This window comes from Phragmites australis, chromosome 10, assembly GCF_958298935.1.
Source record: "Phragmites australis chromosome 10, lpPhrAust1.1, whole genome shotgun sequence".
Classification (NCBI taxonomy): Eukaryota; Viridiplantae; Streptophyta; class Magnoliopsida; order Poales; family Poaceae; genus Phragmites; species Phragmites australis.
In genome coordinates, this window is record NC_084930.1 from 19823146 (window position 1) to 19849399 (window position 26254).

The window sequence follows — 26254 nt, forward strand, 5'->3', positions numbered from 1 at the left end:
CAAAAAGCTGATTAACACAAACTTTTTTAAGCAAAGTCCACTGCATACATTCCTCCTGCCATAAACCTAAACAAAAGTAGTTTACTAGTCTGAAAAAACAAATAAACACGACCTTTTTAATCAAAAAAAGTAACATAATCCTTTCATAAAAGCACTTTATTAGACTACAGAAAGCAGTTTACTACTCTAACTAAGCAGATTAACACAAACTTTTAAGAAAACTCCACTGCATACATTCCTCCTGCCATAAACCTAAAACGAAGCATACTAATGTCATGTGAATAGCTGCATCTCTTTGCTTGGGATTCTTTTAGTTATTTTTTCCAGGACATTTTGCAGCATTGTGATTCTCAGAGTGACAAATGCTGCATTTGTTCTTTCTCTTTGGTTGCACATTCTTCCCGTTAGACAACCTTTTTGACTTCTTCCTCCCTTTAGTTACTGATCTTGGCGGATTCCTTACTAATCTTGAACTATCAGGATATGAAGCATCTTGAAAATCTGCAGGAGCAGGCACATTTGGGTTAGGAGTAGACATAGTAGCTGTAGTGCCATGACCAGGAGGTGAAGTTGTCGTAGCTGCATTAGAAAGAGGCTGAGATACATTTGCAACAGCAAAGTCATTGCTAGGAACAATAGTTGTCTTCTTCCTCTTACTCTTCCTCTTCTTTAGATTTGCAAGTTCAGATTGCATCATTTTGATGTGCTTAGTAATAATAGAATGAGCATCATCTGAATTTGAACCTTCACGTGCAAATTTTGCAAGTGCAGAAGCAAGGTTGCTGAATCTCAGTGTTTTCTTGTTCTGCAAAGACATACCACTAGCCGCAATATCAACAGAAATGTTTGCATCAGCAGACATATCTGTGTCAACAGGAATTGCTTGTTGTGTCCATCTTTTCAATATGTATCTTTCAGGCAGCGTCTTCACACCAAATCTGATCAAAATCTTCATGATGTGGTAGCAAATTATCCCGTCCCTATCAAACTTGCTGCACTCACAATAGTAACTTGTTTCTTCTTCAATTGCTGTCACAATATATGACCTAGTCCCATAGTCTTCAACAAATTTGTCATTTGGTACTAGCTTGTATTGGTAGGGCACTTCATGCTCTTGCACATCATATTCTGCAGTATTTTCAAATTCCTTTGAGAATTTATAGAAAATACCTTTTGTGTACATAGTTGAAGCATATTTTTCAATAGGGTACTTTGACCATGTGTGTCGTTCATTATCATCAGTCCTAAAGTCCTGACCATCCTGAGCAACAAGGCACTTTCTCTGAATTTTCTCATACTATTTCACAAATAACAGTATTGATAAGTTTGAATTCACATATCTCTTCAGCACTGCATTAAACCCTTCACTTTTCTGAGTTGATTGGAGGAAAGGATAGAAACAATGCATATAGTACGCTTGAACAAAACTCTTTCTGATGCTATACAAATGCTGAAAATGATGTATGTCCCCCAGGCCATGCTTATTAATTATAGCATCCCATTTCGCCACAAATTCTTCATATGTTACACTGTAGTTAATACAGTCTGTAAACTCATCCTTCAATTCTTGATTAGATGAAATGTATGGACCAATTGTTCCAGAAGCTTTATCCATTATGTGCCACCGGCAGTTTCGATGATTTGTATTAGGGAAGACAAGCTCAATTGCCCACCTCATAGCCCCATCCTGATCTGTTATTATATTAAGGGGAGCCTTGCCTTTCATCGCTTCAAGGAATGCTTTGAAAAGCCAAACAAAGCTATATGTCTTCTCATCCCTTAGGAATGCGCATCCTAGCTGGAACGATTGAGCATGTCTATTTATTCCAATGAAGGGGGCAAAGGGCATGTCATACATATTAGTCATGTATGTCGTATCGAATGAAACACAGTCACCATATGCCTCATACGCCTTCCTTGCTGAACCATCCACCCAGAATAGGTTCTGAATCTTATAATCATTGTCCAACTTGAACTTGTAGAAGAAATCAGGGTCATCTTGCACTTTCAACTCTTCAAAGTAGTCTAGTGTTTCTTGCATGTCTTTGTACTTTTCAGTGTTACGAAGTGTGGACCGGAAGTTACTGACATCTTTGCCTACGTATGGTACTAGTTCAATGGAGCCATAGAACTCAGCCATTAGCTGCATAATGCGCCCTGTGGTCATGTTACAGCCATGCAGCATAGTGATGAAAGTCTTTTCTTCCTTAGATATGCCTTTGTGTGATCTAAGCCATTTTGTTAGTGAGGTCTTCGTAATGAGTGGATGATTGTGCTCAGCTATGAAATAAATTACATGCCACCTAGCACCAATTAGCTTCACAGTCATCCTCGCTTTGCATTGCGTATACTTCATTTTCGCCCTTTTCCTTTTCTTGCCACCATGTCCCCCCCCCCACCCTGTTTAATGGCTCGCTCATGCGGTAGATCAACATCATCTTGTTCAGAATCTTCTTCATCTGAATCATCTGTAGGCTCCTCAGTATTTTCATCAGTTTTGCTTTTCTTCCCTTTCCCTTCTTTGTTGCAGACAAACTGGATTCTTTCCAGCACTTTTGTAATTCCTGATCTGCGCGAGGTATTTGTCCTTATTGAGAAACCAATTCTCTTAGTATATGCATTGTAGTATCCCCTTGCTTCTACTACACTGCCAAATGTCATACCAGTATAGGGGACTTGCGGCGTAGACCACACCTCACCCTCTTCATGCAGAACTTGTCCAGTAATATCTGAAACAACAATATCCCCTACAGCAACCAGTGTGTTATCGGCATTTTCTTGCTGAACATCTTGTAAATGTGTTTCTTCCAAAGAGAGTCTAACATCAGAAATGCTTGGGGAGTCTTGCTGGATAGGGGGAGGCTGAGTGCAATTTTTTGGATTGCTCTCAATTGCATCTTCAGTATGTCTTGAGATGAAATCATAGTCAAAGTCAGGTGGCAGCTGGTTTAGATCCATCTCTTTGAAACCTACATAAATACACAAATGTTTCTTCAGTAGTGCATATCTTCATAAGCAAGAAAATCATGCATGGTTTTGCTTTTTTTTTACATAGTACAATCATGCATGCTGAATCAGGTTTTGTGTTTTGCAGCACAAGTAAATTGTATCATTGGAGAATTCATATACATACATCTGGAACCAGATCAGGAAGCAAATCTAGGGTATGTCCTTTTTTTGAAGTACAATTTATGTTCTTTTTTCTACGGTCATTAACCATCTGAGAAGCAAATATGCACAAACTATATTGTGTTCATTCAGTGAAGCAAAACATGCAGAAAAAACCTGACAGGGTTGAACAAATTTTAGAAGATGTAACTTTTTAAGATAGATACAAGCTTCTTTAAGTAGATATAAGCTATTTTGGTGACCTGTAAAGGTAGATCTAATGTCTTCAGTAACATTTAACCAGTTCAGAGAAGCAAAATAGCCAGATTCTATTGAGCATAAACTTTCTTCCTCTGTCTGTTTAATTTGTTTTGTAATTTACATCAAATAGGAACAGGGATAGCTCATTCTCATATGCAGTTTTTCCCCAATTTTGCAGGTCTGTGTAGTCAGTTGCATCAGGTATAATAAGAAGGTACCAACAGGATGACAAAAGCAAGTTTGTGTGCTCTTTTTTTCCTTGTGCAGGCAAGTTATGATACAATTTCAATCACACAGGCTAAATGTTGTTTCCAGGAGGCAAACATGTAGATTTAAGGTAGAGGAAATCCATGCAAACTTTTTAGTGTCACATGAATCCCCTGTCGGTTGAGACAAAAACGATGTAAAGCTGACAGGTCCCAGTTGCCTCCGATCAATTTCGGGGGGCCCAGCAGTTGCCAGGCATCTCCACGCACAAACGCGCTCTCGCGCCGGAGGGAATAAAGGCCTGGGCCATACGCGCGCTCCGCGCGCGGAAAAAGAAAGCTTCTTTTTTGGGTGTGCGAACAGGATACTAATAGCATGCATGGCCGTGCATTAGTTGCGTCCATTAACTTAATACATATCTCTAAGAAGCTAACTTATCACCTAAGCAAACTAGTTTGTCGGCGCTGAACTACTGGGCTGTGGTGCTACAATAGACACGTGCTACGGTACCAGGCCTACACTGTAATACCGAATAATTGAGAGAGAAAAAAAATAAGATTTTACAAAATAGTTGACTTTTTGATCTGTTGCTCGTATGGACGATTGGAGACCGTGGTTGCGTTCATCTCGTCGAGACGAACCTATTTTGCTATTCATATGTCCGTTCCGAGCACTTTGTGACCTGTAGCAAGCCCAATACATTTCGACCGTTGGTTGTTAAAAAAAAGGATAAATACCGGATGGATCGGCCCTCAACCCGATCCATCCAGACGCCTCTCGCGCTCATCTCTCTCTCTCTCTCTCTCTCTCTCTCTCTCTCCGTCACCGTACGTTGCTGCGCCGAGCTCGCCGCACGTCCGTCGCGCGAGCCAGCCTGCGCGTCGCCACCGCAGCGCCGCTGCTGCTCGCCATCGCGCCGTCGTGCGCCTGTGCGCCGCGCCGCGTGCTGTCATGCAGCCGTGCGCCTGCGCGCCGCCGTGCGCCTACGAGCCGTCGCCACCGCGCTGCCGCATAGTCATAGCCGTGCTCTGTGCCGGCCGCTGTGAGAAGCAAGCATGAGCTAGAAGCAAGGAAGAAGAAGCCAGGAAGGAAGAAAGGAAAAGAGAAAGAAGGAAAGAAAAGAAAAGAAAGAGAAAAGAAAAGAAAAGAAAAAGGAGAAAAATGGAAAAAGGAAAAGGAGAAAAAAAAGAAGGAATGGGAAATTTTTCGATTTCGCTGGATTTGTCGTCAATCCTTCGAAGGTGACTCCTACATAATCCCTAGGCAATTGAGATTCAATTGAATCAGCCGATTTCCATCGGATGCGTGATCGATAATCCGAATTGCTTTCGATAGCCGTCGCTAAAGCGAAGATGTGGCATTCAAATTTAGATATCCATTCCTTTTGATCAAATAAGGTTTAACCAGTAAAAGAATTCTAATTCAACTCTGGAGTAGAGATGTCACATGAATTTATGCTTTAGGAGTTTCTGTTCGGCGTGTTTTGAAATAATATCATGTATGCGACGTTTTCAGGCATAGGATTGACGCTTCACATTATATGTGTTTTATATGTGCTTTAGTACTAAAATGTGTTTGTGCAGGTGGTAGTGCTTCCGGGCGTATCTAATCGAATTCCTTCGTCGCCTTCGGTAAAAGGCAAGTAACGTGGGAGTGTAATTCAATGCTATGTTTATATTTATGTCTTACTTCTTTCGCAAATAAAATTGAAATATCTGATATTTTCCAATTTATTCATACGATGAATGATGTCGCATTTGACGAATTAAATCAATGTCATTTCATTGATTTTGATTATATCGTTGATGTCATGAACTAGTAGTGGTGATACTCATGAAAAAGAATCATCAAAAGAAAAATAAGAATTGACGTCAATTCACATACATACATTTGCATTTATGCATTTCGTATGGTGATAAAGGCCAATCATTGCCTTCGTGCGTGATTCGTACCGGTACATGGAGTTGCATGAGAGGTTCGGCATTGTCCAGCGCAAAGCTCTCAAATAGAGTTGCATCATGGCATTCGTACATTTACTATAATATTTGAAGAATACCGAATCCGAAAGGGGTTAGTGACATGATATATGGGAGACCGTATTGGAGATTGTTGTTGTGTTTCCGTTGACAGGTGAATCAAGATTGTTATGGCTTAAAACTCATATGTTTTGGCTTTTCGTGGTGAGAAAAATGATTGTATCTGAAATACTCTTTAATCCAGTGAGATATGTTTATAGTCATAGCCGTTACTTGCTGAGCTTGTTTCACCCCGTTAACTCACTTTTTTTCCAGGTACGCTTAGGTTGTTGACGTCCATTTTTTGGGGATGGACTTGGTAGTTGCACGCACTACCTTATCACAATACCGATAATCTAAACTTATGATTGAAAACCATATTTTTGGCAGTATGTCGTTCATGCTGTAATAAGCTTTGTACTTGAAGAAGTAATCATGTATATGGTGTAGATAGATATATGTTGTGGTTACGTTATTTATATCATATATTGTCTGCCTGTGAATTGTGTGGTCAGTTATACAGCAATTATAGAGGAAATACTGCCAAAATTTTCCATATTCGAATAAAATATGTTTAATTGTAAAGTAGAGTGTTACATACACCATAACATGTAAGTTAATTACTTCATTCCTTACCCTGTTGCACACGTTTTATGCAAGGTTTGGAGATATTTTGCACATTGAAGTTCTAATATTTGGCTCTGTGCAACTTTAGGAACCTATGGTGCACTTTACTTCAATATAAATTATTTATCTTTTTCTGTGGTGGGAAGATAACTAAACTGGGTTTGCGATTTTACATACATAACCATGTATTTTCCAAATGTATCCTGTGGGGAATATCCCATTTTTCTGTTGTATTTCTACCACCTGTTGGCCTACAAAAGGACTTCATTGTTGCTAATAATTAGTTAAGAAAATGGCTTGATGTGTTTAGGACCACCAGGTATTTTGATGAACCCCTTTAGACTGGCGAAATTACAGATCACCGGGTCCTATATCTTGTTCTCATACATGATGTGGATTGACTATAGTTTTCTCATGCATTCTCTTTTACTAAGTCAGATGCACAAATGTTTCGCTGAAGGAAAACTTTGCTGAGTGATGTTGTAGGATATTATGATCTCAGGAGCACCTGCGATAACAGCAGGATGTAATACAGCAAAGAGGTTGAAGCAGACGCATGTAACTTACATATCGTTTCGTTCCGATGTCTTACTAGCTATCACATTGGCAGTTTATGCATCTATATTATACCTACATCTACCAGAAAACATTCGAATCATCTTGTGTGGACGAGCTGTTGAACCTCATCATATTGTCAATGATCTCATATACCGGGAATGTATCAGATATCGACCACAAGTTGAAGAAATCACGGAGGTTTGTTTTAGCCGACTTAATTTAGTTCTGAACTGAGATGTTGATCTATTATTGAGATATTATGCACTGTTTTCCTACTTAAAATGGTAATTTCATTGGAAGACTCATAATAGTTTGCAACAATATCCTTTTTGAGCAAAGATCATTTGCTGTCATTGAAATCGCACTGGAACCATGTTTTCACTTGTCTAAGTATGAAGATTGTTTAGATTATTGGAAAGCGTGCAAGTGCACTAATGGTTATGCGTTCATTTAGTCAGGTTGATGTCATTACTACAGTTGGCTTCTTAAGAGGTGCTCCACGACTCGATATATATGGATTTAATGTCTACAATAAGAACCGTCTTATACTGGTAACTTTCTAATAATACTTCACGGTCTATTGCTTTTAACTTTGTCATGTTTCTCTGTACCAAAATTTGTCTGTGTTCTTTTGTTAGTTGTTTTAGGAACCAAGAACATTTGCATGATGATGTATGACTAATGCCTGTTATGAATTGGTAAAGTTTATACAGTAACACTCCAAAGAACGTGGACTAATCATTAAATCACGGGTGTGCGAGTGTGTTGCGTGTATAGTGGTGTGCGTGCGTGCCACTCCAAAGGTGGGAATGAGTCTTGAAATGCCATTTTCGGGGGTTTGATCCCGTTTTAATGGAAATCTGGACACCGTTTGCCTTGGAGAAAGGCCATATGGTCCCCAGCCACACCAGGCTCAGGTCCGGCTCCGGGCATGGTATTTCAGGACTCAAAACTCACATTTGGAGTGTGATGGTCTGGATCATTCATTGGATTAGTGTTCCAAGAGTCCGCTTTTTTGGGAGTGTCATTGAAGATCGTATGGATTTCCACTTATAGATTTGTAGAGAACTTGTTGGAGTGCCAGATTACAATTAGAAGAAAACCTAGAGGACCATAATTTCAAACTTCTTCCGATGGGGTAAAACATATTTGGGGTTTAGGTTATTCCTCTTTGGTTTAAAGTGCATTAAATTTTGATATATTTTGATGTCACAGTTCACCTTATTATGTTAGTTCTAAGTTCCTCAGCCTATCTGTCCCCTTACCCATGTTGTGGTTTGCCATCATTGGCATTGTCGTGATGCTCAGGTCCAGGGTCATCTAGTCCATGACGATTCACTTCCTATCCCACTTCTATTCTACTATGTATTAAATGCTGATGGGTCAAGTTTTATTAATTAAATTTATTTTTTTCCTCAGCCCTTTTGGCCTGCAGGGTCGTATAGAAATCAGAGAAGAGGCATTGCCGGTAAGAATTCCTAGTATTGTTTTGACTATGTTGCTTTCTCCACATTTTGTCCCGAGGAATTTGGTATTGACTATTGAGTAGAATGATTGAAGTCTTATTGGAATGGAAGAGATGTTTTATATTATGTTAATTTTACCATTTGCTAGGAGTTTTGGAGGCGAACTTCATCAGACCTACACATGATAAGCAAGATTTTGAGAAGACGGGACCTTTCCATAGACTTGAGACACGATTGGAAGACATGGCAATGGAGTATTGGTGGGTGTACTTTGAGTTTGGATCATTCAAATATACAAGCTCACTATAAGTGACTGTTACAGAACTATAAAGTGTGCTTTAGTGAATAAAACACGATCTTGGATATGGATTGAAGCATGATCTATCGTCCCTTTCCCCTTTACCCTTCCCTCATAGCGAGATATAGGCATACCAATCACGTTCAGTGTAGTTAATGCAAAACTCAATGGCCTCTTCTGTACTCCACATTTGGACAATGTAACCTTCTAGGCGACCTCGGTTACGAATATATTTCTTCAAAACCCCCATGAACCTTTCGAAAGGATACATCTGATGCAGAAACACGGGGCTAAGGCTCTTTATGTCACCTACAATGTGAACAATTAGATGGGGCATTATATAAAAAAATGTCAGAGGGAAAATAGTCTCAAACTAACATATAGTATGGACCATATCTTCCTGCAGCTTTGCCAGTTTGTTCGGATCAATGACCTTCTGTGAAATTGCGTTGAAGAACGAACACAACTTTATAATTAGGTCTCAGACCTTATCTGGCAGAATACCTCTAATTGCAACTGAAAGTATCTGCGTTATCATCACGTGATAATCACGAGACTTCATGCCAACTAACTTTTTATCTTTCATGTTTACTAAGCTTCTGATGTTGGAGGAGTAACCAGTCGGAACTTTGACATCACGTAGGCAACCACACAGGCGGATCTTTTCTTCCTTGCTCACAGTGTAGCAAGCTGTGGGAAGTTTCTTTTTACCATTATCTAATTGTATATAATGTAGGTCCTTCTTGAGGTTCATTTCTTCCAAATCCAGCTGTGAATTTAGTGTATCTTTTATTTTGCTGGATATGACTAATAAGGTACAAATCAAGCTATCAAACACAGTCTTCTCCATGTGCATGACGTCGATTGTGTGTCGGACCATAGGATACTTCTAATAAGGCAGCAACCAAAATATTGATAATTTTTTCCACATAGGAGCATGTTACCTAGCCAGATTTTTGTACTGCTTGGACCCTTTCCAAGTACAACTCTAAGTGTCTTTACTATCTTAAATACCTATTCTCCAGTGCGAATCTTCGGAGCTTGACGATGCTCCACTGTCCCATCAAAAGCTCTTTTATTCTTGCGGTATGGGTGATTTGGACAAAGGAACCTATAGTGACCCATGAAGATCATTTTCCGACTGTTGTTAGCCACCGCCCCCCGTTTCCTCCAAGTACTGAACACATCCATTGTACCCTTTTACAGTCTGCCCAGATAGGTTACCAAGAGCGGGCCAATCTGAGATCATTACAAACAGCATTACGCGCAGGGTGAAATTGTCTCGTCTGTACTCATCCCGTACCCGTACGCCATCTTTCCAAATACAAGAAGATCTTCAACCAATGGTTTGAGGTATACATCGATATTGTTGCCTAGTTGATTCAGCCCACTAATCAACAAAGGCATCATAAGGTACTTCCGCTTCATGTACATCCAAGGTGGATGGTTGTAGATACAGAGAGTCACGGGCCAAGTGCTATGAGTACTTCTCGTGTTGCCGAAAGGATTCATCCCATCCGTACTCAACCCGAACCTTATATTCCTCACTTCATCTCTGAATTACTTGTATTTTGAATCGAATCTCCTCGATTGCATGCCATCAGCAGGGTGTCTAAGCATTCCATCTTTCTTGCGCTGTTCGGCGTGCCATCGCGTCAAGTCGGTATTCGCCCTGTTAGCAAACAATCGCTTCAAACGGGGGATTATAGGGAAATACCAAACCACCTTAACGGGGGGTCTTTTCTTCTTTCTCTTCACCCCCACGCCATCGCTCTCGATGTCATCAATGTTGCGCTTGTACCGTGGTGCATTGCAAATGCGACATGCTTCCAAGTATGCATCCTCGCCGTGAAACAACATGCAGTCGTTTCCACATGCATGTGTTTTCTCTACTTTCAATCCCAACGGGCAGACAACCTACTTGGCATGGTACGTATTTTCAGGCAACACATTCCCCCTTGGAAGCAATTCCCTCAAGAATTCTAACAATTCATTGAATCCATTATTGGCCCAACCATTGCTAGCCTTCATTTGCATCAGTGTCAGCACCACATGCAACTTGTTGTGCTCATCTTTACAGTTCGGATAAACTGGTGTTTTAGAGTCCTCTACCATGCGCTAGAACTTTTGATGTTGTCTTTCACTGGTGAAGTCCCCATCCCTATCGCGCAATATTTGCTCTAAGCCATCTTCATTGTTGCCAACAAAAGTGTCCCCTCCATCGTTCTCAATAAAAGTATCTTCAAATACTGACATATCAAAATCTTCGTTAGCTGTCATATCTTTGCTTATATCTTCTTCGATTGTTGGTTGCCCTTCATGCCTAACATCTTCACATTCACCGTGCTCAGTCCAACGGGTATAGCCAGCCTTGAAACCCTTGCGAATCAAGTGTGTACGGATCTGCTCTATATTTGAAAACTACTTCTCATTCTTGCAGTCGACACATAGACAACATATATAGTGATCGGCACACTTCCTTTTTGGCTTCTTGTACACTGCCGTAGCCCTCAGAAAATCCTCAACGCCAGCAAAGAACTCTGGCCCTCGATTCTTGTACATCCATGACCGGTCCATCTACAAATTATTATAATTAAACACATTCAACTTATAATCATTAAACATTTGGAAATCTAGATCAAATTCATTGAATTACCTCGCATCTTGATCGGTCCCTATTTGAGGGCTCATCTCCTTCCGGTACTTGGGCTGGATTGGGGGACCCACCTTCCAAAGGCTGTTGCGTCCGATTGCGACCCGTGAGTGGACGTGACATCCCTACAACACAGTATTCTATCAATTGTGTTAAATTAACTACATCAATTAATGAACAGAGAAAATCCACTGGATTATTATTTAAATTCAAGACTTTAAAAATATACGAAAACCACATATAAAAAATTGGAGCTAGATTTAGGGGCATTTTGCAAAAACCTCCTTGATTTTTTATTCTTTGCAAGGATACCACTCGAATGACAGTTCTAGTGGTTTTTTTATAATTTTTTAATGGCAATAACGGTTCTAGTAGTGAAAAAATTACAATTGTCCATAGATTTTAATGTACGCACCCACATATATTTACATGTGACTATTAATGTATTCCTTAAATCATCTACAATGACAAAATATCGATCTTTCTTTAATTTATATCATAATGGTGCTCTTGCTAATTGAAAAATTCAACACCAAAGAACAACCATCTAAATTCAAATCTAGAGTAATATAGCAACTAAATCCAAATAAGAATTAAATGTAGATCATCTCTATACATCTAACAATGACAAAGTTACAAACTTTTCCTAAATTAGATCTCAATTGCATCTCTAAATCCAAAACCGTAGAACAAGCACCAATCATCAACCCTAGAGCAATCTACAAGTAACTCTTTCTAAAAAATAAATATAGAACATCATATTAACCGTAGAGCACTTGACTCGTCCAAACCTTGATTCCTTCAACAGTAGAGATGGTAAAAATGGCGAACGACGCTGTTCTGGTGGGCTTGCGGCGACTCTAGTCACGCTTGGGGAGAAGGCGGGCTTTATACTGTAGGGCCACATCAGTGTCGGTTAGTATATGGAACTGGCACTGATAGACACTATCAGTGCCGGTTCTTAAGCTCCCACATGTGAACAGCCACTGAGGAGTTGAGAACCGGAACTGATAGACTAGCACATATGTGGTGTTTTGTAGTAGTGGATGCTAAAGGCTGAGTGAGTAAAGCAATCTTAGTTTGTTATTAATTTAAGTTTCTTCCACTTCACATTATGTATTAAATATCTGAATTGACAAAGTAAGCAAACCTTTCTATAGGGATCGGTGACGTTCTAAGAGGTAGGGGTGAATTAGGACACTTAAAATTAATTGGCTTCAAATACTTTACAAGATAAATTTATATCAAATTCTATATAAATGTGCTCTAGTCTTATTTAGTGTGTCTACTCTACCGTTTAAAAGGAATTGTAACATATCTAGGAAGGTAAATTGCAATTATGTAAATACGGAAACGTAAATAAGGTAGAGAGAACAAACTCGGCACAAGAGATTTTTATTCCGTGGTATCGATGGCATAAACGCTACCCCTATTTTACATTGGAGCTCCACCAATGATATGCTCCCGGTCGTCAAGACTCTTCTGGTCACAGCTCTTGAACCACCAAGCCACCAAGGCAAGGTCACAAGTCAGATGAGCCATCAAGCTACCAAGGCGAGGTTTCATCACTAGTCTCTCTTTCGGGCCGCCATCTTCACTTTGGAGCTTGAGTCACCAAGACAAGGCTCTCCGCGTCTCCGTATAAGCTTCTTGTCATCACTCCACACTTAGTCGGAGGGTCAACAAGTTTCAACCACCGAGGCTCAAGGTGCCGGTGAGTTACCAAGACTCCAAGGTGTCAGTGTACCACTTGGTACATGGAAGGATTACTTCTTGATCCACTCTCTAGGCAGCAACACCTAGCAACACTTTTCTCTAGGCCTAATAGCACTAATCACTCACTAATCTATGTGCTAATTGACTTGTATGATCATTTTTAGCACTTTGGTAGCTTGAATGTGTTCAAAAGTGTCTATAACCTTCCCCAGGATAGCAACACACTTGGATGTGTTCACAAGTGTCTATGAGCTTCCCCTGGAGAACTACACCTTCAAATAAACAAATGGAAGGGTATTTATAGCCTCAACCCCGCAGACTAGCTGTTGCTCCAATGGCCCAACTTTTCTATAAATATCGGATGATCCGGTATAAATAAATTGTACTCACCGGACCATTTGGCGTGAAAACCATCCACAAACTAGCCGTTAGAACTCCACTCAAACTCAATCTGAACATCGGATATTCCGATGTGTTCATCAACTCCATCACTGGACCATCGGGCGTGTAGATCTTCCGCTGCCAACCAAGTCATTTCTTCTCTGCACAAAACACTCCGGCATCTAGATCTTCAGGGCACCGGATCATTCAGCATGTAGATCTTCAGTGTTCCAAAGTTGCAACCTCCTTTGGAATAAATGCCCCGGCGTAACCCTCCGGCGTGTAGAACTCAGAGCACCAGACCATCCGGCGTGTACCATCTTTGATCTTCTTCTGGAAATGCTCTGGTGTGCACTATCTTCATGCGTCGGATCTTCCGGTGTGTATAGTTGCCATGAGCTGAAATGCTCCGGCATGTACAAACTACTCTGCGCAACCATCCAGCGTGTGTAATTTCTCTAGGACTTCTCCAATTTAATCATTTTTTGTTCTAGTTTCGGTGACTTCTTCATGTATTGCATCTATGAGACTTACTAAGACATATACTTGACAAGCGTGTTAGTCCCATTGACTATGTTGTCATTAATTACCAAAATCACATACTTGCCTAAAGGTGGTCATGTTCGCTACAATCTCCCTCTTTTTAGTCATTGATAATAACACAACCAAAACAAGTGGCAAGTAGATAATTCCAAATGTAAATGGCGGAAATAATGAATATCAACAATTGCACAATGTCCTACCACTTTGCTTGTATGTATGGTAAGAACAACTAAAGATACCAATTGTTAGGAAACTTGTCCTTGGTCTTACCTACACTTTGTCCTCCTTTTCTCGTGGCTCTCCCGATCTCCATCGTTACTATCTTTCTTGATCGTCCCATACAAGAGCTTCTTCTTCTCCCCCTTTTTTGGCTTTGACATCTCTATTCATCTTGTTTTCTTCCTTGTTCTTCCCTAGACATGCCATCTTCCTTATCATGCTTCTTGCACTTGCTTTGGTCATCAAAATTCTCTCTCTTTGTCAACAATCTCAAAAATATTATAAACACATGTTGAACTCAAGGGAAAACATTAGAGCACTTGAGAGAAAGCTTCTTGAATTTTGATCCAATAAAATGATACTAATTGTAGGAATTCAATTTCCAATATAAGATATCAACTATAGAGATGCAATTTTAAAGGATATGTTGATACCAATTGAAGTTAAACACAATGAATCACAATTCATAAAACTCACATAAGATAGTCTAAACTTTTCCTATAAGGGTGCATACATATGATGAAAAAAAAAACATATGCGCCACTAGACAATATGAAGAGATATGAAGTTTAACCCATATTATACATGAAGGTAGCTTAAATGTACGAATGAATTGACAATGATATCAATTGACGAATAAACATTGTATACCTCCGGGGACCAGTAGATTACTTCATCAGACTATAAAAGATATCACTTACAACATATGTTAGTCTTAAAATCACAATCTATATGATATGTTCCAACTAAATGTGTGCATACAAGTGTCGAATACTTATGAGAGACATGCACTTTTTTTTTACAACAATGAAGATTTATCCTATCGATTGGACTCATAGCACATAAAGGATACCAGTTGTAGAAATATGTCATGTAAAGAACCTATAATTAATAAACCGTGTAGGTTGCTTGTAGGTTAGAGAGAAACACAAGCAATCTACTATATGAAAACCTACACTAGGCATTGCAAAGAAAGGCCTCCAGGTAAAACAAAAAAGGCCTTAACCGAGCACTTAGCTCGGAGCCTAACTCGGAGGCTCTTGATGGTACACCAGAGTCTGGAGTATCCGGATCAACCCGGAGACTCCGGGTTAAAACATATAACCCTTAATCGAGAGCTTGGCATGGAGCCTAACTTGGAGACTTTGGCCTAAACACTAGAATCCGGAGTATCCAAGTCAACCCGAAGATTCCGGGTTCAGACAATACTTGAACCTCCCTAGTGTTCATGGGTGATCGTGTCTCTCAACGTTTTGGTTAACAAAGGTACTTTGAGCACTGAGACACCATCAAGTCCATACACACACATCCCACTTGATAGTACGACATAACTAAACTCAATTTTTTTAAAATAAAATCAATTAAAACCTATTAAGTAACTACATACCGCTTCTCTTTTCTTTTTGAGGGATGCCGATGTCATTTTACTTCTCCAATGGGACTAAATTCTATTCATAAACTCAATAAATTCATTAGTCTCTTAATCGTTTGTCATCAATTATTCAAAACCCACATAGGGGGCCTATATACACTTTCAATCTCTTTCTTTTTAGTGATTGAGGACAACACGATTAAAGCTTACATAAAGCTAGTTGAATTAAAGATTTTGAATTTTAAAGATATATGGTGAGCTCCCTCTACATGTGTGCATTGATTAAAATATGATTTTGAGATCAAATGCACATATTTAAAGGAATTTTGCAAGAGCTCCCACTATATCTTAGCATCCGTGTGGTGTAAAGAGTGTGAGTGTACATAAAATATCGTGATGCATATGGTATGGTATATCACATAATAAAAGAAAGAGAGAAATAAACATTACACCATCGCATAACATAGCATCATACTAACAATTTAAGTTCTTACAAATTTAAAATTCAACAACTAGCACACCACACATAGTTCTTCACATATTAAAATAGGTCTTACACATCCAACAACGAAAGATAAAGAGCTTGAAGTGAACAAAGAGATAGGGTGACTTTGCCAGAACCCGGATACTCCGAGTCAAGCCAGATACTTCGGATTGAGGCAGAAAGAACAGTTTGAAAGGAACCAATACATTTTCTCCCCCTTTGGCATCAAGCACAAGAAAGGAAAGAGGAGCAGAGATAAAGATCTAATCGCTGCCCTCGACATAGTCCTCATCTCCACCACTTCCATCGCTGTTGCCATCATCATCATCATCTTGTGAGATTTTCTCGGCACCTCCCAAGTCCTCTTCATCAGTCTCTTCCTCATCATCATCTTGAGTATGTGATGTTTCCGCACCCTTTGCAGCAACTTGAGCTTGATCATACCATACCCATGGATTTTCAAAAGCTTCAGGCTCGCTTACTTCTTCTTCGGAGGCAATTGAAGAGGAAGGAGGCTTAATCCTCAAATGTACATGGATAGCCTTTTTGCCTTTCCTCAATCTTCCTCAATCTTAAATTCATTTTGTCTTTGTGTTCCTTTATCTTCACAGAATTATAAGTGCAAACATTGAAAATAGCCTTGAGGGCACTCTTGATAAAGGATGATGAGCTATGAGAGGAAGGTGCACGCTTCGGTGTAGTCCTTTGAGTTGCGCTAGGTGCTGTCCTTGTAGGAGAAGGTGGCAAATATGAAGATGATTTTGAGCTAATCACCTTTATTTCCTTGAAGAAATTTTTCTTAGTGACTTTCTCAATCATGTATATGATATATGGCGCGTAGGCACAACTCCTACTATGTGTGAGAAGTAGTGTGAATTTCCTCCCAAAGAAAGTCCACTACACTAAAGGGATCACCCTTATGGACATTCTAGCAAGTCTTCCCTTGAACATTAGTGGCATCACCACTTTTTGAAGCTAAAGTGAGACGGAACAAGGAGTTTAGACACTTGTAGAATGGCCTCAAGCCTTTGGCTGTGTCAAAAGTCACATCACCACAATTTTCATACATGAAGTCCATCTCTTCGGAGGAGAGTTGTTGCTCAATATGAATCTTTGTCTTGCTAGTGTCTTGGATATCGAATCCAAACACTTGAGCAAAAGACCAATATGTAATCTTGTATTTCTCTCCTTTTATCATTCAAAATATTAATTGGTTTTCTTCATGGTCATAGTAAAGAGTCGCATAAAATCGCACTATGACCTCATCACTCCAATCATATTTTAACCCCATGATGTTCTTGATCTTTCTATCCTCACAAGCTGCAAGCACTTCATTTAAGGTAGGATCATCCTTGTTTTCCACGTAGTCCCAATCAATCCATTCCATGTAAGCGATGGGCTTCTTCTTTGAAAGGATCACAATTTTGTTAAAGTCTAAAATCATTCTAAAACCGACGATTCGTCACATTCTTCTCATAAACAAACGAATCTTCATATCTTTCCTTTTTCACCCTGCCGGACCTCTTCATGTAATCAACCTCGGCTTTTGGCATATAAGATACTGGATTATAAGTCCTATGAGGTCGGCGAAGTTTCAATGGAGCCAAGACAACACTCTCCTCTTCTTCTTTTGACTTTTAGAGCTTGAGGCCGCAACCTTTCCCTTGCCTCTCCTCTTGCATGTTGCCATCTTTGTTCTCCTCTATCCCAAGGTAGTGCCACGAGGCACATATGTGGTATGTGCCACCTCACCAATCCTAATGCCACTGGCCTGTGAAGCTGGCATTGCCACTGCCTTTCGGACAACTATGCGGGCACTACCATGATCAACACTGCTGTCACTGCCATTGCCACTGCCTTCTGAAGATGTCTGTTGTGATGGAACTTTACTTTGTGCTTGAGATTGAGGATCAAATTTAGCTTTGGTCCTCCTCCGATAAGCATGACCTTTATCTCGCTCCATCTCAAGAAGTCCTGGTGAACACATGGAATACATGCTTGAGATATGAGAGAGCTTGCACAATAATTGAGAGTAAGAACAAAAACTTGGAAAGACAGCTTCTGGATAGCCCGAACTATTCGGGCTAACCCAGATACTCCAGGTTGCTTGACCCTGAGGCAGAAGTTAAGGGTTTGATAGATTAACCAAAGGAAATTGCAAACCCTTAAGATATAAGATACTAGGAAGGGTAAGAACCATCTTCACCAAAGAGATTCGACTCTAGAGCAAGGCATTAAGAGATCAGGTGAATCGGTCTTGAGATGTACCTTTAGGTTAAACGAAGCACCCGAAGTCAATCCGGAGGGAGGGTTGGAGAATCCGACCAAGAGAGGAGGTCACTTGATGAAAAACTTGGAAATCCCACAGTGGAATCTTGAAATCGCCGGAGGGGAGATCACCATGGTGAGAGCAAGAGAAAGGAGGTGAAAGTGATAGAGTGAAAGGGTAACTCCTCCGGTTGGGGTTAAAGACTGAATAACCCGGAGACTCTGGGTGAACTTGGACTGTCCGGGTTGAGATATAAAACCAAACCAAAGGGGTCTCTCGGATGGTAACTCGAACTTTCCGGGTTGAGTGACAGAATCTGGATACTCTGGGTGGACCCGGAGACTCTGGGTTATGTCAACTCGACAGAGCCCACAGAGTATAGAGGACTTCTAGAATCCGGATACTTCGGGCTAGGCCGGACTCTCTGGGTTCTGGAGATGACAAAAAATTGATTTTGAGCTGAGATTCGACAAGGATTTTTGAGAGATTGGATAGTTGGACATATAAGACATTTTTACAAGTAGAAAAATATGATCATAAGATCAAAGAATCAAATATCTTGGAAAATAACACTAAAAAAATATTTTTTCAAACTTCTAGCTACCAAAGCTATAAGACTATAACAATCAATTGTATGCAACATATTGAAGCACGTTGCGAGAATCTAGGATATTTAACTCACTTCTTAACTCGCAAAACCTTTGCTCGTCTAGTGGTTTCGTGAGGATATCGGCTTGTTATTTTTCAGTTCTCATATGACAAATATCGATATCCCCTTTGGTTGAGTGATCTATCAAGAAATGGTATCAAGAAATGGTATTGGATGTCTATATGTTTGGTTCTTGAGTGTTATACGGGATTATTGGCTATTTTTATGGCACCCTCATTGTCACACAAAAGTGGTACTCTGGTCATGTTATAGCCATAGTCTCTCAAGGTTTGCCTCATACAAAGTAGTTCAGCACAATAAGCGCCTGCGACAACATACTCGGCTTCGGCGATTGATAGTGCTACAAAATTTTATTTCTTTGAGGACAAAGACACTAAGGACCTACCCAAGAATTGGCAAGTCCTAGAGATACTCTTCCTATCCACTTTGCAATCGGCATAATCGGAGTCAGAATAGCTGATAAAGTCAAAGGATGAACCTTTAGGATACCATAAACTAAGGTAAGGAGTATGAACCAAATATCTAAGAACTCTCTTACGGCCACTAAATGACACTCGGTTTGAAATCATACACACATGCACACACTAAGCATAATATCAGGCATAGATGCACAAATATAAAGTAAAGAACCAATCATGGAATGATATACCTTTTGATCCACGACCTTTCCATCTTCATTTAGGTCAAGATGTCTATTAGCTTGCATTGGGGTCTTGATGGGCATGAAATTCTTCATGTCAAACTTCTTAAGCATGTATTTGATGTATTTGGTTTGACATATGAAGGTTCTTTCTTTGAGTTTCTTGATTTGAAATCCTAGAAAGAACTTCAACTTGCTCATCATTGATATCTCAAACCTCTTTGTCATGATCCTACTAAACTCCTCATAAAAAATATTATTAGTAAAAACAAATATAATATCATCGATATATATTTGGCAAACAAATAAATCTTCATCAACATTTTTAGTGAAAGGAGTAGAATCGGCTTTGCCTATTTCAAAGCCTTTTTTTGATAAGAAAATTCCTAAGGCATTCATACCATGCTCTAGGTGCTTGCTTAACCCATAGAGCGCCTTATGGAGTTTATACACATGATAAGGATGCTTGGGATCTTTAAATCCGGGAGATTGTTCCACAAATACCAATTCGAAGATTGGTTCATTAAGAAAAGTGCTCTTCACGTCCATTTGATATAACTTGAAATCATGGTGAGTAGCATAGGCAAGTAATATACGAATTTATTCAAGCCTAGCTACGGGAGCATAAGTCTCACAAAAATTCAAACCTTCTATTTATGTGAAGCCTTGAGCAACCAACTATGCCTTATTTCTAGTCACGATCCTATTCTAATCTTGCTTGTTATGGAAGACCCGTTTGGTGCCGATCACATTTTTATTTGTCCTCCCCACCAAGGACCAGACTTTATTCCTCTTGAAGTTGTTGAGCTCTTCTTGCATGGCCATCACTCAACACGGATCACCAAGTGCATCTTCCACTTTCAATGGTTCCAAAGATGAAACAAAAGAGTAATATTCACAAAAATTTGCAATTCTAAAATGAGTTGTTACCCTCTTTTGTATATCACCAAGAATATTGTCAACCAGGTGATCTCTTTGGATGCTTTGATGAAATCTTGGATGTGGCACTTGGGATTGGGATTGAATGTCTTCTACTTCATCATCATCAAGCAATTTGTTGGAATCATCATGAGTTTGATCTTGATCTTGACTTGATGAAGGTGTCTCCACTTAAGTCGATGAAGATAGATGTATTTGATCATTATTGGTTACTTGTTACTCTTGGGACTCTTGAGGCTTGATTTCACCTATTCCTATTTTTTTGATTGTCTCGCTTAGAATTTATTCATCACCTAAAACACTAGGATCAACGTTCTCCACTTGAGAGCTGTTAGATTCATCAAATGTCACGTCACGTGTAATTTCAACACAACTGGTGGTTTTATTGAAATAACGGTAGGCGTAACGCATTTGATCTATAACCAAGCAAGAAACCTTCATCTACTTTAGGAGCAAACTTTGAACTTTTTACTTTCTTATTTAAAATAAAGTATTTGCTACCAAAGACTCTAAAGTTTAAGATCTTGTGGAGATACAAGCGGTTGATTGCATGGCATGCAGTGTTGACGGCCTATGTCCAAAATTGGTCCGAGACCTTGTACTCATCAAGCATAGTCTTTGCCGACTTTATGAGAGTTCTATTCTTCCTTTCGATAACCCCATTTTTTTGACATGAGTAGGGTGCTGAGAATTAATGTTTGATCCTTTCTTCATCAACAAATTCTTCAACTTGTGTGTTCTTGAATTCTCTTCCGTTATCGCTTCTCACCCTCTTGATCTTCATATCAAATTCATTTTGAGCTCTTCTCAAAAATTTCTTGAATATGGCTTGTGTTTCACTCTTATCATGCAAAAAGAATACCCAAGTGAAGCGAGAATAGTCATCAACAATAACCAAACCATAACTGTTACCGCCAATACTTATATAGGTGATTGGTCTAAATAAATCCATGTGAAGAAGTTTCAATAGTCTTGTGGTCATCATCACATTTTTGGCGGGGTGAGGAGATCCAACTTGCTTGCCCACCTGACATGCGCTACAAATTCTATCTTTCTCAAAAGTCACATTTGTTAGTCCTAGGATGTGCTCCCCCTTTAAAAGTTTAGACAAGTTTCTCATACCAACATGAGCTAGTCGGCGATGCCATAGTCAACCCATGCTAGACTTAGCAATCAAATAAGTCTTAGATCTCACTTCATCCGTTAAAAAATCAATAAGATAAAGTTTACTCTTCAAATGACCAGTGAAAGTTATGGAGGAGTCTTCCCTTCTAGAGACAGTTACGCCCTCATTAGTAAAAAGACAGTTGTAGCTCATTTCACAAAGTTGTGATATGGACAATAAATTGTAGCTAAGAGATTTAACTAACAAGACATTCGAGATAAAATGATCATTGAAAATAGCAATTTTACCAAGCCAATTATCTCTCCTTTTTTATCATCTTCAAATACAATATTTTCATATTGTCTTCCATTTTCTTCTACTGAGGAGAACATGCTCTTCTCCCCGGTCATATGATTAGTGCATCGACTATCAAGCACCTAACTTGATTCACCGGAGGAGTATGTCTACAAAATGAGTTAAGATTTTGATTTAGGTACCTAAATTTGTTTGGGTCCTTTCATGTTAGTCACAAGCATTTTTATTACTCACACATTTCTTTTCACAACCCGGTCCTTTGTGCGGGCACCAACATATAGAGCAACTATTTTATCACGGCGGTTTCTCTTCAAAACATAAGAGGCGTAAAATATAGATTGAGGTGCATGACCCTTGGGTTGCTTGGCTTGTGTTGTGTGAGCATGTGGTTTTCCATTCTCCTTAAACAAGTTTTAGGCACTCCTTGACATTTATCACCGCACACTCACTTTGCTTGCTTGTATGCATATCAAACTCAAGGCCTCTCTTTTGCTTGTTGTCCTTGGCCTCGATGGTTTTGTATAGTTCATCCTTGGATTTGTATGTCTTGATGCTTTCATACTTAACCAAGGCATTTAGTCTCTTATTTTCCTTTGTAATGCTTGCAAAGATTGAACATTAGTAGCATAAGCATTTATATCAACATTATAGCAACGTGAACAACCATTACTAATAGAAGCAATAGAGAGTGAGGTTGTATCATTAGATGTGGGAGTGATATTATTGAGGACATCAAATTGCACTTCAAGAGCTTTATGAGATTCATTCAAATATTTGAAATTATCTTAAAGTGACATTTCTATCCTTGAGACTAGCAATTAAGATATTGTCCAAATCATGATTTTTGGTCAATTTCTCAACTTCTTCCTCTCTTTAGCAAGGAGCTCACCAAGTTCAAGGTTTCTCTTCTTTTCAAGGATGAGCAAGTTCTCTTACTTCTCGAGAATCTCCTCTTGACTTTTTATTATGTCAATTAGCTCTTTTATCTTAGATATGATATTTTTACTAAGAGCTTTAAGTATACTTTCACAACCACTACCACTATCACTATCTAGGAGCTTGGGTTGTTATTTTACCTTTCACCCTTTTGACATGAAATACTTAGGAGTGTTGTCGTCGTCACTCATGTCGCCAAAGAGTGACTTTGTCAGTGTAGAGGAGTGGATGGCGATGGTGGTGACCCCTTCATCATCGAAGTCGGAGTTGAGTCCCACTACTCGCCAATATGGGCTTGACCCGAATATTTCTTTTTATGGATCTTGTATTTGTCCTTCTTGAAAGGTTTATTACTCTTTTCTTTCTTGTCCTTACTTTTCTTGTTAGGACACTTGGTAATGAAGTGCCTAATTTCATCGCACTCATAGCATGCTCTCTTGGATGTTCTTCTCTTGGGTATGTCTCTCTTGTACTTGCTATAACCATCCTTCTTCATGAATTTCTTGAACTTTCTTAAAAAAAATTGTTTCTTTATCATCCGAGCTCTCATATTTACTTGAGCTTGATTCTTCAACTTGCTTGCTTTTGCATGCCTTAAATGCTACCTCTTTATTCTTTGAGGTTGATCTTTGCTTGGCAAGATTTTTGACTTCATTTGCTTCCTCCTTCACGAGCTCATGAGCAAGTATTCTACCAAGCACATCACTTGTTGTGAGCCTCTTGTAATCTATTCTTTCTCGGATGAGAGTGACCAAGGTAGGGTTTCTTAGTGTAAAGGCTCTTAGTAATCTTCGCACCATCCTGTGTTCATCTAGCTCTTCACTTCCAAGCCCTATTATCTTGTTTACTAGCACCATCATACGGTCATACATGGCTTGAGGGGTTTCATCATCCTCCATAACAAATCTTTCTAATTTGCCTTCAAAATAGGTTTCGGGCCCACCCGGATAGTCCGGGTAAAACAGGAAATTGAAAGCTATGAAGTTCTAAGAACGTCTAATAGATTCCAAGTGTTACCATAGGTTCCTAAGGTTGTATGTAAGCCTTTCGACACTTCACCTGCAACTAAAAACACAATCACGTAGATCAGGACAAATCGCCCAAAGTCAACTAAAACAACAATGAAAGTAAATGAGACACGGATTTATTTTTTCGTAGTTTGGATCCAATGATCCTATGTCTCCGTTGAGGTGCTCACAAAGAGCTGGGTCTCTCTCAACCCTTATCCTCATCGAGCGACCACGAAGATCGAGCTCAGGGCTTACTCAACTCTTCGCTTTCCTTGCAGAGGAGAGGATGACCTTCACAAACTTCTCGAGGCGCTCCACAAGCTTGGGTGCTCTCTAGATGACGCCTAACCATCTAGGAGCTTGGAACTCTAAGAGTAAAAAACACGAATTGACAGCTTGATGACAAACTCAAGTGCTCAAAAGATGGATTTATGCTCACAAGCACTTAATCTCACTTTCTCAACTCAATTCTCAAAACCTTGCAAGATTTAATGCACTAGAAAAGTGGGAGGGCTTTAAAGAGGCTATGAATTCTTTTATCTCGAGTTGGTTCAGCAGCATACAAAGAAAGGGGGGTGGGGGTATTTATACCCATAAAAAAACTAGTTGTTACAGTACATTTTGTACTGACCCGGAGTATCTGGGTCAACCCAAAGGCTTTGGGTTAGTGCTTAATGCTCAGCCGAGAGCCATGTCCGGAACCACGACCCGGAGGGTCCGGATGGTCAACAGATCCCGAGACTCTGGGTAAAACAAAAAAAAGCTTTAATTGAGCACTTGGCTCGGAGCCTAACTCGGAGGCTCCGGATGGCACACCAGAGTACAGAGTATTCGGGTCAATCCGGTGACTCCGGGGTAAAACAAATAACCCTTAACCGAGAGCTTGGCACGAAGCCTAACTTGGAGACTCTAGCCTAAATACCAGAATCCGGAGTATCTGGGTCAACCTGGAGACTCCGGGTTCAGACAATACTTGAACCTCTCCAGTGTTCGTGGGTAATCGTGTCTCTAAACGTTTAGGTTAACAAAAGTACTTTGAGCACTGAGACACTATCGAGACCATCTACACGCATCCTTCTTGATAGTACGACATACCTAAATTCAATTTCAAAAGAATAAAATCAATTAAAACTTATTAAGTAATTACGTGCCGCTTCTCTTTTCTTTTTTAGGGATGCCAAGCTTCTCCAATGGAACTAAATCCGGTTCATAAACTCAATAAATTCATTAGTCCCTTAATCGTTTGTCATCAATTATTTAAAACCCACATATGGGGCCTAAATGCACTTTCAGTGAGCTAGATAAATCAATTAAGTCATCACAAGGAGTAGAAGCATCTACATTAGGATTGAAATTAAAGAGAGATAGATTGCTTCAAATGGATCTTAGATTAAAATTCAATGCACTCAAATTTTGCCTTAAGCTCTTTATGCTCCTTGTTTAGCAATTCGAATTATTTATAATTAGAAACAAAGGCACCATAAATATCATTAAGGGCATTGAATTTCTTAAGTTATTTAGACTATTTCTTTAAGACCTTTTGTTGCACATTGATCAAATGAAGAAGTTCTTCTTAAGAGGGTGAATCCTTATCAGATTCATCATCACTTACATCATTTTTCATACCTTTGGTCATAAGACACTTGTGTGATGATGACTTGCGTGATAATGACCTTAAGGAAAAACTTCTTTTGGAGGAGTGGATGGTGAAACTCTCATCACTTGAGTTTGAATTTTCATCTTCACTCATCCATCTTTTCATACATGAAAATGTTTTGCCTCTTTCCCTTATCTCCCTCTTGTTCTTGGACTTCTTCACAAGATAAATCTATTGTGTTGACCAAGTTCTTCATAGAGATTGGATGATGTTCTTCAATATGATAAATGGGCTAGATTTGATGCAAATTGAAGACGATCAAGTGGTGAGAGGAATACTTCAAGCTCTTCTTTTGAAGTACAAGTTGATAGTCTTCATCATCTATGACAACAACATTAAGATGATTCTAAATCTAATGCTCGACAAGATCACCGCCCATGAGATGACCATGAACATGACGTGTTCTCATCTCTTCCTCAGTGACTCTTTAAACATCTAAACATTTAGCTTGTAAATAAGTAAACATTAGAATTTTCTAACGGCAGAAGTGAGTGTCATCAAAAAGTGGAGCACTGTGGGTATCTATCTCTAACCCGGATGTCACAACTTTAGGCAATTAAACCTTATCAAGAGCACAAGGCTCTGATAGCAACTGTAGGGATCATTGACATCCTAAAAGGGAATGAATTAGAACACTTAAAACTAATTAGCTCAAAATACTTCACAAGATAAATCTATATCAAATTCTATCTAAATATGTTCTAGGCTTATCTAATGCGTCTACTATACCGTTCAAAAGGAATTGCAACCTATGTAGGAAGGTAAATTGCAAGTATGTAAATGTGAAAACGTAAATAAGGTACAG

At 39.4% G+C, this 26254-nt stretch overlaps 1 pseudogene; it reads left to right on the top strand.

Moving 5' to 3' along the window:
- Positions 1-8551, top strand: part of LOC133930146 (protein MICRORCHIDIA 6-like) — a 41902-nt pseudogene extending 33351 nt beyond the window's left edge.
- The last annotated feature ends 17703 nt before the right edge of the window (positions 8552-26254 follow it).